Below are 15,759 nucleotides of genomic sequence, written 5' to 3'. Positions count from 1 at the left end.
TTATTAATTAGTGACAAAATAAATGTCAAACCACGGGTTTGAAATATATCACATATCAATAGTACACTAAAATCTTATAGCCCCACGATCAAATTATATAGGGAGCTAGTTGTAGTTGTAGGCCGCGTAGAAGTATGAAAAATAGTTTACGTCATATTCTCAGACTTACCGAATATACACAAAAAAAATCATAAAAATCTGTCAAGTCGTTTCGGAGGAGTTTGGTTGCATTTTATATATTAGAAGATGTAATGTGAACAAAAATTGTCTAAAAATCTCAACTTACGCATTAAACCACTCTGTATCAATAATTAATCTCTCGATGTGACTTTCCCCTGCGCTTAATGATAATGATAAATTTATTTGTCAAACATAGGTACAACAACAGATGTTATTAAAATATTTCCATAGAACTCTATGTCTTGCCGTTAGGCGGACAAAATATTTTGCAGTTATAGGTACATCTAAACATTCAAATGACTTAATAAAATAAACAATAAAACATGCAGCATTAATTAAAACAACTCAATCAAAAATAATTTGTATAATAAATAGCAGTAATACAGTCTAAATAAATTAAAAACATTGTATGTCACTTCCCATCTAAATAAACAATTCTAACAAATTATAAAATGGCCAATAAAAAAATTAAATAAGGAAGTTAAAGTAGATGATAATACGTAGGTACACTAAGAATATTCATTGAAAAAAAAAACATGAATTGAATAAAAGCATTTCTCGATTAAAATTGATTGTGAAGCTTTTTTGAATTGGTTAGTTTTCAGAGCTCTAATAGATACTGGTATTCTATTAAATATTTTTGACCGCATGCCAATTATACTTTTTCTCATTAAAGCAGTATTACAAGCTATGGCTGTTACTTTTTGGTCATATTGAGAACGTGTCGGAAATCTGCGGTCTTGTGATGCACTCCTAAAAAGATTTGGGTTTGACTTTCCAAACTGGTCACTTCCAGAATGTATAATGATGGAAGCGTCAGAATTTTCATTTTTTTAAGGTAAAGGAACACAGCTATCTGTTACATTTAGGTCATACATAGCTCAGACACATCGTTTCTGTGCTCTGATTACCACCTCTCTGTCAACAGAGTTGCCCCAAAATATCACTTCATATCTCAGTATTGAACCTACAAGTAACAAGTCCGAGAAGTACTGAGGCTAATTGAAGTTGCATGACAAATACGTACGTTGCCAAGAAAATATGATGAGAAAGTATTATTCATTCATCTGTACTAACTACTGTTTTCATAGTTCAGTGTGGCCTGAAGAGAGATCTCTCTCTATATCGTGGTGTTCCCCACACTATACAAAGTATTTTTACTAACCACTTTTTTAACCTCGAAACTGGCCAGCCAAATCCAAAAAGGAGGCTTAATCAACTAGTAAATTATAGCGTTATTGTTCGGCCACGGCTACGTGATTCCGGCGCGGTGCAGCGAGAGTTTTGCCTGTTCATTGCGTATTTTGCCAGGTAACGATTATCCAGAAAGCGTTACAGGTACGCAATGGACAGTTTGAAAACTTACCTCGCCGCCGGCCGCCTAATCGTGGCCATGTTGTTTGTAACAAGCTTATAAGTGGCATGGTGAGATTATCGTTACGTCAGAATAAATTAATTTATGGCAATTAATTATTAACAACACTTAATTACACATAAAGATTAGTATCATTATAGTTTCAAATAATAAATTGAACTAGTCCGCTTAACTATTATAATTTATAAATAAAGTCCATACTCCACCAAATAATTTAATTGCCAGTCAGATTAGTTATTCAATTTGGCTAGTATCTGACTAAATAGGTACTTAGTCAGACTTAATAGAAGAAATTTGTTTATTGTTCTTTCTAAAAACAATATACAGGTATAAAGACACAAAAAATATAAATAAACAACGAATGGTTTTGAGTCAGAAAATACTAAAAGTAACTCATATGACCGATACTTTAGCACTGTTTTAATTTAACTCATAAATGTATCTAAAAAGATTGCCTATTTATTTTAATTTTATTCACAATCAAAACGAGCGCTTCCGGCCAAACATATTTAAATCTACTCTACACGATTCAATTGCCCATCTAGACGAATTGTAAGCAGAATTGTATCGCGTGGAAGGGATTTAAGGAAAAATAGTAATATACCACTGTTAGTCTCTGTTGCCTGTGTGAAAACAAGTCGTTGCAATTGATTGAGTTTCCGAAAAAGACGAATTTACATGTTCCCAGGCAAGAAGCAACTGGCAACGTAATCCGCACAGCGATGATAAACAAAAAGCAAAGTCTATGCCAAGATAAAAGCTGAACGGATAATACAGCGTTTTTTAACTCTATAATGACTTAGCTGTTCTGTTACGTTGCGCCGTCAGCTCACAATGTACGGGGGCTTATTTCTTTGAGCCTCTTGTATTCTGTAAGTTACTTGTTAATGTTGTTGTTTGTTTATTCAAGCGAGGTGACAAGAATACAATAATATAATTAATGCTTTTCAAAAGCCATGGGATTGAGCGAAGTTTAAGGGATCGTGAAGTTTGTACGTACGTTTTGTTGGCAAGCAATACGTTGGGAGGTTGAGTGTGAAAAGTTGTGTTTGTGGCTATAGAAAAACTTGGAAACAATGGGTAATCTGTGCAAAGCGATTTTACCATTGTGATTTTTAGATTGCATCCATCATAGGCTTAGGAAATTGCTTTCTTGTAGTTAGCATTTAATGGAAATCTCCATAAAATATTTTTTCCTTCTCACCCTCGTAAACTTCGTATTAATGCTGGATCTAGACGTCATAAAATTATTTTTTATGCTCTAGTGGATAAAGTTAAATCTTTGTCAAAGACCATAGCAATCCTGTGCCAACAGCCACAAACAAAAAGGTTTATATATATATATATTTTTTAATAGCTCGTAACTAAACAAAACTAAATCATAGCAATAGATGAGAAATAAAAAGCACCTACATAAAGTGAACAATCCTTGCAATCGAAGTGAAAAGCAGAGTACTTATAAAACTCGAGTATTATACCCATTTTTCCCTCGACGTGTTTATCGCTAGATAAACGTCTCGGGTAAAATAGCTCGTTTTGTGCACTCGCTGTAAAATCTACTTTTTTTATTACGGCAAACTGACTAGTGACTATAGATCCCTACTTTACCTAAAGGAAAACGCAGATGAAACCAAAGCAGTAACTCTCAGTTAAACAGCCGTACGGTGTGTTTCTCCGGAAATACAGACGATCGGAGCAAAAAGCAAAACAAACTAAAGCAAAAGAGCCGTAAGAAATCTTCAGTGAGTCTATGCTTAAGGAGTGGTACGCGTTGACGGCGCGTTTAAAAAACGCGGTGTGCAAAGGCTTTAAATAATAAAAAAAGCAGTTTATTGCAGACAGAGTTCATATAAGCGTTAGTACCATTATTCATTTAAAAGCTATGTTTGTAATTATAATTTATCAGTTATCTTTTGCATGAATATAACAGTTAGTTAACAGTAACATTTTCAGAATTATCTTCGGGCCAGCTAAATACTTTTATGGAAGTAAAGCTGCAGGATAAAGCAGATAATATCCACCCGAGCTGCAGGTTTTCAATTCGTTTGTGAGGAATTGAAAGCACATTAGAACTACCAGCTTTTATTTCCTTGCATTGCTATTTCTATTATAAATATTGTAAGAATTTTATTTTATTACATGAATAGCGTAAATAAAACAGTGAAAACTTTATTTAATTTATTTTACAAACTTGTATTTTTCGTGGCTTTTGGCACCTGATTGCCTTGGTCTTAGACAAACATTCAACTTTATGCACTAGACCATAAAAAGTAATTTACAATGCACGTGCTCGGAAAGTGCCTCTTGACGTGGGTCAACATATCCATAGAAAATTAGTGATTCCTGCACGCATCCACAAGTGTGCAGTAAAGTTGTATGGATTTTACTTACCGCACTTGTGCGGTAAAGTAACTTTTTAAATTGCCAAGTGATGTCCAAACCATTGTTAAAAAAATAAGTCTAAAGAGTCGTTATAGTTAGGCTTTGAACAAATAAGAAAACGTTTGATGCAACCAACTGAATAGTTACTGATAAGATAATACAGATTAAACGCGACAGAAAAGAGAACGTTATTTTTTTTTTCATGTAAACTCGTATTTTAATTCCGTCTAAAGTTATGAAAAAAAAGGGAATAAATTCTTGAGTCCAATTCGGACCGTGCGACGTCAAGCGCGCGCACTCGAAAGTTAACCAATGAGCTTCCAGTGCGCGCGCACGACGTAGCACGAACCAATCATGGTTACCCGTTCGCGCCTGTCATGAAACCCCGCCAAAGTAATGTTCATGAGTTCAGTCCGGTGAATTAATTTTTGATGAGTAAATTAAAATGAAGAGTTTAAATGATGAATTTATATCTGACTTTACGCCGCCTTTCGTCCTCCACGAAGCACATATTGTCAGTGACAAACTCAATGCTGAACAAAATACGTGAACTATAATATACATACCTAAGTTAATAAACATCGTACATTGATAGAATAATCTACTTCTACACGCATGAATATTATAACATCTACCGGTATGTCTTATTCTTATTTATTTGCTTTTATATATTAGAATTAGTGAACCAGTTTTGATTTATTTACAGTTCCAAAGCCAAAAAATCTCAGATTTACGGTAACTTTTTGTTAAGAGCTGGTAGATTAGATACATAATACATATACTTGATGTTACTTAACTATTACAGGGATTTATTCACGGGTTGCACTGATATTTAGCATTATAGGAGCGTGCACTCCTCCATAAGGACTAGCCAATATAAGTGTGGAAAATGTCAAGCAACAAGGGCTAATAATTAATCATATAAAATCACGATACTAAAACAAAGTCTCCTTTACCTATCATTAGTAGCTGTAGCTGTTCTAATCTTCTGAGTCAATGATTGTTATGAAAGTTGGTTTAATAAAGTGTATACGTTAACGATTTTGGTTTGGCGTGCATGTCGGTATGTATATCTACTGCCTGCTACTGTAGTAAAAGGAGTATGGCAAATAAATGATGTAGTCACTGCCTCGATTTTTTTCCTCGCTTAATGCATTGTAAAACGTTGTATGATATACGTGTCGAAAGTAGGAAATTCCCTACTTTCCGCACTTGCCTACTTTCCGCACTTGTATCATAAATAACTATTATGCCACTCACATCCAGCATAAATATGAATTTTACGAGCATGATTAGTGAAAACTAAATATTACGTTTATGGCCGAACAAAGTAGCGGGGTTAGTTTCGATAACGAACTGTGCCCGTTCCCAAGTCGACGTTATTACGCGGATTGCCGCCACGACGATTGCCTTGTCTAGACCTGCCGAGGCCAGCAAATCTGGCTTCAAGGCAAAAGGCGATAACTCAAGAAAAGAAACAATTTCGAGTTAGTTACTTACATAAACAGTGGTGTAGCTTAAGACATTTTACATCAGTTGGTATTATTAACATCATCATCATCATATCAGCCTAATCAGCCTATATATTTCGCACTGCTGGGCAAAAGCCTCTTCTCAAAATGAAAGGGCTTGGGTTGTAGTTCCCACACAGGCCCAATGAGCATGGAACTTCACACAAACCATTGAATTTATTCGCAGGTTGTACAGGTTTCTTGACGATGTTTTCCTTTACCGTAAAGCTCGTGGCTAATTCGGAAAGTAAATTTGTACATGAGTTTTGAAAAACTTAGAAATGCGAGCCCGGGTATGAACCCACGATCCTCTGCTTGAGAGACAAACCACTAAGCCACCACGGTCTAAACAACGGAAGTAAGATGGTATAAATAACGGATAATATTTTTTTTGAGATACCACCTTTTGTCTTGGGAGGCCACCAAATGACGTCGTTTGTCAACGCTGCCACATTAAAACGGTGATGACTTTACACTGCGTTTTGGGCAACGTGAGCGTATAATAAGGTCGGTGAACTGTACGCCTCCAAATATAGCTTTGCCTCCGTGGAAGAGTCCTTCATCTCGTGGGATTTTTGAAAAAGCTCAGCTTATTATGCAAGGTCGCACAGGAAACTATGCAAATTTCTACTTTACTATCACGAACAATTTAAACACGTCTTAGGCCGCTTGTAAACGTCCGTTGTTTTCACTGGACAACGGATCGTTTTTTTGCCGGACTTGCGGTGTTGTATGGCTTCCAATGGATGTGTGAACATGCACAGGACACTTGTCCGGCGACGAAGCCATACAACACCGCATAAAACGGTCCGTTGTCCGGTGAAAATAACGGACACAAGCGCCTTTAGTCAGCGAAATTCACGCAGCATTTACGGAAACCATCTGATGCGGAATGTCTTAAACTACACAATGGTAAAAAAACCCAATAGTATTTTCTATTTTGTTACTGCACAAACCTGCGAGGAAATTCAATGGAGTGTGTGAAGTTCCCGATCTGCGCTGGGCCCGCGTGGGAACTACAGCACATGCCCTCTTATTCTGAGAAGAGGCCTGTGCCTAGCAGTGGGACGTATACGGACCGGAATGATGACAATGATTTTGTTTTTGTGACCGCTTTCTGGCAATATTACGGTTAATGATTTACGAATGATATTTTTAATATAATTTTAAATTGAAGATAGAGTTCTTTATAATATTCTAGGGTATTAAGTGATGACTTAAAAAGCGTAAAGTTCCCGGTACTTTGGTAATTTGAGTATAGTCCAGCTTGCAAAGTTCTTATTAACTAAAATATTCGTAATATTACCGTTCAAAGGAAACTAGTTGACGAAGTATTCGCACAAAGCCGGTTGGTTAATAAGCCGGAGTTTGATAATTTATCGCTCGAGAGGTGGAGATCGTAAAGAACGTAGAATATGTTCAATATACACATAATTATGTTTATTGGATCAGGCGTTACTTTGCGGAGTTCCATATCAGTGAACTAAGATAATTTCTTTGCAAAAAATCACACAAATCACACAAAATGGTGGTGATAGATAGGTCTGTGTAATTTGTGTGTGTTCTTACAGTGTGGAGGTGGAGGAACTGCATGAACACGCATATTTTGCATAAACTTAGCTATCAAGGTCGCGGGTGAGCAATTAAATTCTGTTAGTTCATAATTACGTTCATTATAATCTTTCGTCGTCATTGTTTTTTGAGGGATGTATGCACTTGCTTCATTAATGGACTTTATGAACAGGCTCAGAGTTGTTCACCGAGCTAAATGAAGAGGGCTATGCTCGGGGTTTCTCTACAGAATCCAATCAGAAATGATAACATAACCAAGCGAATTAGCTTGTTAAAGTGGCAATGGGCAGGCCATATAGCACGGAGAACTGATGGCTATTGGGGCCGAAAAATTCTCGAATGGGAGACCGCGGATCGGCAAGCGCAGCGTAGGACGTTCACCAACGAGATGGACGGATGACCTGGTTAAGCCACGTTCACAGTGGATGCAGCTTGCAATGCTTTCAACTGAAGCAACTGGAAGTCTAAGGTTTATGTCCAACAGTATATATCCTACGGCTGATGTGATGTTGATGATGATAGTGTATGCACTTTATAATACTATACTAATTTGTAACTTAACTTTTAACTTAACTGCTCTATATAAATCAATGAAAACACAACGAGTGCACTTTTCGCGTGATGGATTGCTACTAAGTCAAAAAGACAAATAATGTCATTTTCTCCCAACGAATCCTTCCGATTTCCCCCGAAACCCGAAGGTTTTTTTAAGAGCTCACGGTTTGCAGTCTCTGCCTACCCCGTTGGGAAAGAGGCGTGAGTATTATAAGTAATGTGTAAACACTACCCGTGACCGCTGCTACTGCAATGAGGTCGAAACGTCAATGTAATTTTAGCAATAATTTGTCACATTTCACATTCAAATGTTATTTTGCACATGAATTTTGAAAAACTCAGAACCAACCTCGGATTTAAACCCACTATCCTTGAGAGGCCATACATAGGTCAAATCACACTACGGCTGTTATTTTTATCTTAGGCCTCTAGGTTGGCACGCATCTGCAATACCCCTGGTGTTGCAGATGTTTATGGGCGGTGGTGATCTCTTACCATCAGTCCACCACCAGACCCACTTGCTCGTTTGCCATCCAGTCAAATAAAATAAAAAAAAGTCGAATACGAACCGATAACCATATTTACGAAAGGCTCAAACATTTCGTCGGAGTCTTTACTTCACTCAATATTTTCGTACGCTATCGACGCCGCGGCAGGCCAAGGCGGAGATGGCGGGATGATCTAGATGCGTTTTCCAGCGACTGGCCATAAGTGCCGACAGGACGAGTTGGAAATCCAATCTTTGCCCAGCAGTGGGGCATTACAGGCTAATAAAGAAGATAAAGAAGAAAATAATTCCCGGACTCCCCGATGCTTTCATGGGGTAATAAGCTTTTAGTCAACCATGACTAATACGTTCATTCAATTATTAACTTCCGTCTTGTACATATAATGTACTTGATTATGACATGTTACGGCACGGCTTCCTATGTGCGGCGATGGTAAATTTGCGTTTATTACACTCAATAAAATTGCATGTATGAATACTACCTTTTACCCGCAATTTCTTCCGTAAAAATAAACAAAATTAATTAGATCTTGTGGATCCATTGACGTTTCTCGACCAAGATTGGTTTTTGGTGTCTTTTTGTATTTTTTATTTCAACTCCAAATTTATTACTTTTACGGTCATCCCGTGAAATCCAACGAAAATACAAACTGAAACATGAGTGCACAGAAAAAAACCCAGAAAAAGAGACCAGCGCTGGGAATCGAGCCCAGGTCTTCAGCATTCCGTGCTGCGTGCTATACCCCGCAACCACCACTGGACAGGAGACTAGACACAAATTCCTCCCACGCACCACACATTTCAGCCTGCTTTTTTTTAGTTGCTGTTAGTTAGATGTGTCGCCGCTTAAGTGACTAAGAAAAAAAGCAGGCTGAAATGTGTGGTGCATCGGACAAATTTGTGTCTAAACTCCTGTCCACTGGTGGTGTAGGGGTATATATAGCAAGCAGCACGGAATGCTGATTACCTGGTTTCGATTCCCAGCGCTGGTCTCTTTTTCTAGTTTTTTTCTGTGCATCCATGTTTCAGTTTGTATTTTCGTTTCTCGATCACTTGTTTGCCTTATAAGTAGGGGGGTTGTTTGTTTAATTTTGAGCTAGGTAAGTAACTAAAAAATAAGTTTGTATTGTAATTTGATTAACAAATACATACAATTTTGGTTTATTGAGCAAATTACACGTAATAACCCCTTCTTATTCCTGTTACCAAAACTACTGCGGTATTCCTAATTTCGATTACAGCACTAGTATGTACCAATTTCAAATTTTAGTTTACAAAAATATTCTAATTCAGTCAATTCGTCGTCAAATGGCAAAAGAAAAAACCGGTCATGTGTTCGCACTCGCGCACGAAGGGTTCCATACCATTATCTATACAGAATTTGACATTAGCATAAAACATGTTTGTTGTATGGGAGTCCCACTTAAATATGTATTTTATTATATTTTTAGTAATGTTTGTAATAGCGGCCACAGTTATACATAATCTGTGAAAATTTCAACTGTCTAGCTATGACGGTTCATGAGATACTGCCTAGTAACAGACAGACGGACGGACGGTTGGACGAATTCTTAGTAAAAGGGTTTCCGTTTTTACCCTTTGGGTATGGAACCCTAAAAATAAGTGTCCAGTAATTTTTGATGATCTATTTTCATAAATTAATGTACACGTAGTTTTTTGCTTTTGCTGTTTGAACAAAATATATGAAAATACTTAGCTGTTGCCCGCGACTCCGTCCGCATTGTATTTGTTGAACTATGCAAGTTTTCGGGATAAAAACTATCGTATGTCCTTACCCGGGTCTCAAACTATCTGTATACCGAATTTCATCTAACTTTGGAAATATCTTTACAAACTCTCACATTTATAATATTAGTAGGATAACCAGTTAACGTTCTGGGTGATGTTTGATTGACAAAAAAAATAACCTACCTAGAAAATTTTAACAATCTTTTTTTGCTGACTGTACTTGCATTGTCACCCAAACTGCATTTGCATACCAAATTTCAAGGCGATGCTATTAACCGTTGAAGAGTTCCGTCCTGCGGAGACGATCCTGGCTTGACTACCAGGATGTCACTATTAGAATTGTATTGTCGCACGATTTTAAATATAGAATGCCTATAAACACACAATACCATTTATGTGCAATTCCACGCTCTCGGTAATTTATATATACCTTGTAAAGTGACTCGTTGTTTTTGCTCGTCAGTATAGTTGTTATCTGTCTGTTAAACTAGTCAATACAAGCGTGGGGCGAGCGGCAGATTAACTTTACTATAAGGTTTCGGGCGTTGAACACGCGATCGGGATTGGTAGTTGACTTAGCTATACATACATGTAATAGACACAACTGCCGCGCAAAATAATAAGTAATTGAGTATTTGTATTTGTTTTACATTTGAATTTTTTTTGGAATACCTGCACACCGGTGAATAAATTTAATGGTGTGAGTGACGATCCCTATCTACACTGGGTCCGCGTGGGAACTACGGCAAAAGCCTTCTAATTCTTAGAGGAGGCTGTCTAAATTGGTTAAGTGGTTTAAGCGTAAAGAGTTAAAAGACAGACAGACAAACAGCCATAAATACTTCTTCGCATTTATAATATTAGTAAGAAGAAGTATAAGTTTAGTAGAAAGTCAGGAACAGTCCTACTAGTTTCGATCTTTATCAAGGTGCTTTCGTTCGTTATAGTCGTGCGTTGAACCATTAATACCTAATTTTTAGCTTTCTAAATTTTTCTTGCGAACTAACTCTTGGTATACTTAAGACGCGGATCCGTGTCAAATTCAAGGCTAACTTTTTTTTATTTTATTTAAATCAGCAGATTTTGTGCTTATAAAATTAGACGAGACTAGAATGCTGTGCTTTTTTTGTTCCCGCATACGAGGCGTTAAGTGACATAAATTTCAAGTGCTATACAGTCAACATAAAAACAAGTAGCGGTCATTTGTGCAGGCTGAATTAGTTAAATTTCTTCCCATATTTGGCCGCTGACCCGTGATGCCAGCTCTAATGAAATCCTCGCCTGTCCCTTCACCCGAATAATTAATTTGCTGTGAGGATGTCTGACACAAATGAATAGATAAATAATTGATATGACCGCCCTTTTGTGTCTATTGTAGTAGGTACAAGTTATTAAGAGAGCTATAACCTAATCCACTTTAATATTATAAATAAGAAAATCTGTGAACAGTTGCTCTTTTTTACACAAAACAGGGGGGCTTCAACAAAATTCGAAGTTCGCATGGTACCATCCCTCTCACTCTCGTATTAAATAATATTAGCATCAGCGGGACGGCAAGATACAAAGTTCGAATTTTGCACTTCGTAGTAGGTACATGGCCATAGATAGGGCGGGGACCCGGTGAGTGATCCCTATCTTATCTGATGAGTAAATCAGATGAGGTGTAAGATATATCCCACTGATTTAATAACCTGTTTACTCTAGTCAAAATGCCATATACGAAACTTATCACGCTATTTTTACACAAATTTTGTTTACTCCAGCCTTAAAAGAGTCTTAGGTTATATCTATCTGAAAATACAGCTGATGGCAGCGAATGGGGTCCATATTGGCTCGCTCGGTTTATCATAACTCTTTTTTTCTGAATCCAATAATTGTTCAGAATTGTTATAAAACTAACCTAACTTAACCTATCGTTTTCTTTAGGATGACCATTAAAAAAAAAAAACAGAAAAAGTTAAGGTTTCAGTGTGGAAAAAAATTATGACAAACGATGATTCGGACAAAAATTACGGTATGACTAGCGAAGGGTATGTGAACTTTAGCGCTCCCATACTAAACATGTGTGTACGTACATAGCGCACGTATTTCGGTAATAGTAGGTAGGTAGGTAGCCCCGATGTCATAGTTTGTCTTTAAACACTGCTAACGCTTATAACTATTAAATTATAATATATTACATGAAAGTTACGCCTCAGCCCGTATAACCACAGTCGCGTCAGCCAACGTCGGCCGGTCAGCAAATTAAATTTTCGGAGCCCGCGAGGCCTGACCAAATTTGCAGTTCACACAGCCTACACGTGTCTGTCTCTGTGGCAGGGATGATAAGCTACTCTGACTTATCTACACTGATAATGCTTAAATGTTTTTACTTGTTGACCACTTGGAAACCTTTCGATTTTAGATGAACCCCTACCCATTTTTACGAGGTTTTTCCGAACCGGTGGTAGTTTTTTTTTTGACATTCATAAGTGCTTGTTATAGCCTAAATTGAATAAAGATATTTTGACTTTGACTTTGACTTTGATTTATTGCGAAGTGTTGTTTTTGCTAACATTGACCCCCCTCCTTTTTATCAAGTTGTTGTCGACCCCCGGGAGTCAATATAGACCACTTTCAGAGTGTTTATATAAAACTATCTGAAGACTTTCACGTCGAGTACTTGTGACGTTGAAAATACTGTAGAAGGGATCGAAACTATTTTACAATTCTTGTTTGTTTTTAGTTTGAGGTTAGCTAGCTATAGGTATCAAAAAATGTAAATTGGTATTGTAACTATGAGATAATAATAAATAATTATTATCAACAACGGCCAAATCATATGGAATCCTATATTTAAGAAGCCACATTTTATACAAACTAACGGGTATTATCAATTTATCAGTATTATCTACACTTTAGAGGCAAATCATCTCAGTCGAGAGTTGGTTTTTCGTTACATCTTTTTATTGGGATTTCAATACGTTTTATAGGTTATTATTTTCTTATTCTTCTACGATGGTTTTGAGTACGTAATTTTTATCTTTCTTTTATTTTCACCTTTGATTTTTTCCCCCAGATTTTTATTTAATTCAATAGTATTTTTGCACGTGTAAAAGACGACGTGTGAAAGAGCCCATTGCGGACTGTTTACAGAATGAACGGTTTAAATTTGAATTTGCACACAAATTCCAAATAACTTAAAAGTAAGTATAAGCTCATATGATGTCCTTTGCTCGAGAGGCCACAAATCAACCAAACCACTAGGCTACTACGGGTTAATACCGTCAGCTAGTTAAATTAGAAACTGTAAAATGGCTAGGGTTAAATTACAGCAATAACAGTTAGGATGAATAAAACACGCCTTAACAGTAAATAAACAGAATTTAAGGTAGTTTTACTATATGGCCATATCTGCCGCATGCACTCGGAAAGAATGGCACAGGTTACTACCCAGTGGGACCCCAAGGTGGTCAACGGAGGCGCGGCAGACCGAGACCCAGGTGGCGGGACGACATGGACGCATTCAGAAACGACTGGCAAAACTTAGCTGCCGACAGGGGAAGTTGGAAATCTGAGGAAGGGCATTTGCCCAGCAGTAGGATATGGCTTTACTATATGAAGATTAAAATTTATAAAAATTCTGCGGGTAGATTTGTTTGAGAAAAAATATAGGTGGGTACTTAAGGAAAATTAAAACGTTTGTTAGTCTAACATCTGGTAGCATAGTGTACGGTTGTGTTGCTCTGAAGATGAGTTCTGGTTGAGTTTGAAACGCGTGTGTAGTGTGGTGGTGCTGATAGATGGGTTTGTGTGATTTGTGTGTGTTCTTAAAGTGGAGGAACTGCATGAAAACGCATATCTTGTAGCTATCATTAAGGTCGCGGGTAAGTAACATTATTGTTTTAGTTCATTGTAAAATCTTTACTTCCATACTAATAGTATAAATACGAAAGTGTATGTGTTTGTATGTTTGTCCGTCTTTCACGTCGAAACGGAGCTACGGATCGACGTGATTTTTGGCATAGAGATAGTTTATGGGCCAGAGAGTGACATAGGCCACTTTTTATCCTGGAAAAATGCATAGTTCCCGACCAAAATCCATGCGGACGAGCCGCGGGCAAAAGCTAGCGTTGCATAAAAATAACCACAAATTCTCTCTAAAAGGTGAAAGCGTCGTCGTCACGGCTATTAGCGTCGCTCTGCTGCGCATGTTAATAAAACGCGATGCTCGAACGGTCGAAAAAACTTCGTAGTTCTCCGAATGTCCAAAGCTAATTCGGCGAGCGAAAAGCTAAATGGGCTTTGGCAGTTTAAGGTTGTTTTTGAAATTAATTAAATTTTCAGTTTTACACATAACTTTTACGTTTTCCGTCGCCAGTTTCAACAGGAAACTGAATTGGGTACCGGGACGGGGCCTTTTCGTAATCAATTTCGCTGTGATTTCTTTAGCGGATGTATGGAAAATCAATAATAATGATTAATTACCAGTAGCACAATGGTTCCACTCTTGTATATGTTTCAGTTTCTTTGACTGGACTAGTACAATGCTTTGTTTTATTTTGTCATTTCATTATGCTTTACGTAAACGCGTTCCGTCCCAAGACGTTCATATAGCCACCCTCGGCGAGGGTGGATAGACAGGCCTTGTGGAAAATGGGCTTAATGCTAGAGTTTTAAGAGCAGAGGCTTTTCACTTAGATTGCGAGGAAATGAAATAGCAACAGTGGAAACAATTATTGTTCACTTTCTATGTAGGTACCCTTTATTTTTCATGAATTACTAGATAATTATATGTTCTTAGTTTTATTGATTTATTTTGATTGATTTGATTAGTTTTTGGTTTTATATAAATTAAATATTATGAAAAAAATAGTAGAAACTTTTTTGTTTGTGGCTGTTGACACCTGATTACCTTAGTCTTAGACGAAGATTTGACTTTATGCACTAGAGGATAAAAAGTCATTTTATGTCGCCTAGATCCAGCACAAACCCGAACTTTACGAGCATGAGAAGTGAAAAATCCGTCAATCAGATTATAAAAAAAATATGGGACACATGCTAGGTTTTTTCTTTTGAAAGTGAAACAAAAAATGGCAGAGATAAAAGCACATCAAAGTTCTGGAGACTAAGTGGCGGCCGTGATAATCACGCCAAGTAAAAATGACAACCTGTGACGTCACACGAAATTTTGATGGCCTAAGCTGCATCTTATTCATTATTTGTGTAATCGAAAACAAAATAATATGTAATAAAATTTTATCCAACTTGCTCGGAAATGTTCTCATTCATGTTGGAATAATCGACCAGGAAGTTCATCGTTATATGCGTTGATGCGATAATAAATAAAATAAAAAAGTGTCTTTACTTCCCGGACATGTCCGGGAAGTATTTATTATTGTGCAGGGTTTTTCTTTTAATTTCATCCAAGACCGAAAATTCAGCCAGCCAATTGTCCAATTATCACGTACAAAAACCAAGATTAAAAAAAAAACTTTGTTTTCTGCGTTTAGCTAAGGCCAATAATGATTGTGTCCAAATCAAATAAGGTAGACTTAATTATCTTCTCGGACTGCGAAATATTTTGTAACAAAGGTATGTTCTTTTAATGTTTGCGTTTAGGAGTTGCCACTTTAACTAAAAGCAAAAATGTTTAATATATTTACAAATCCTATAAGTTTTCTTTTAATTTATTTTTAATACTATATTTTATGTGGAACCAAATATACGATTCGGACCCAAATCTTTAATATCGAAATTGAGGCGTGAACGTGAATTTCATTTTGTCAAAGATTTTCTTGCCGTGGTTACGAAAATAAAATGAGTTCTACAGTAGTGATGAAAATATCCTAATGGGCACACCACATACTCCTAACTCGTAGCGCAGCATTTTTTATCAGTAAGGTTTATTTTTATTACTATTAAAGTGTTAATTTTGATTAGATTGT

Source organism: Choristoneura fumiferana, chromosome 3 (genome assembly GCF_025370935.1).
Source record: "Choristoneura fumiferana chromosome 3, NRCan_CFum_1, whole genome shotgun sequence".
In the NCBI taxonomy this organism is placed as follows: domain Eukaryota; kingdom Metazoa; phylum Arthropoda; class Insecta; order Lepidoptera; family Tortricidae; genus Choristoneura; species Choristoneura fumiferana.
This window is presented reverse-complemented; position numbering follows the sequence as displayed.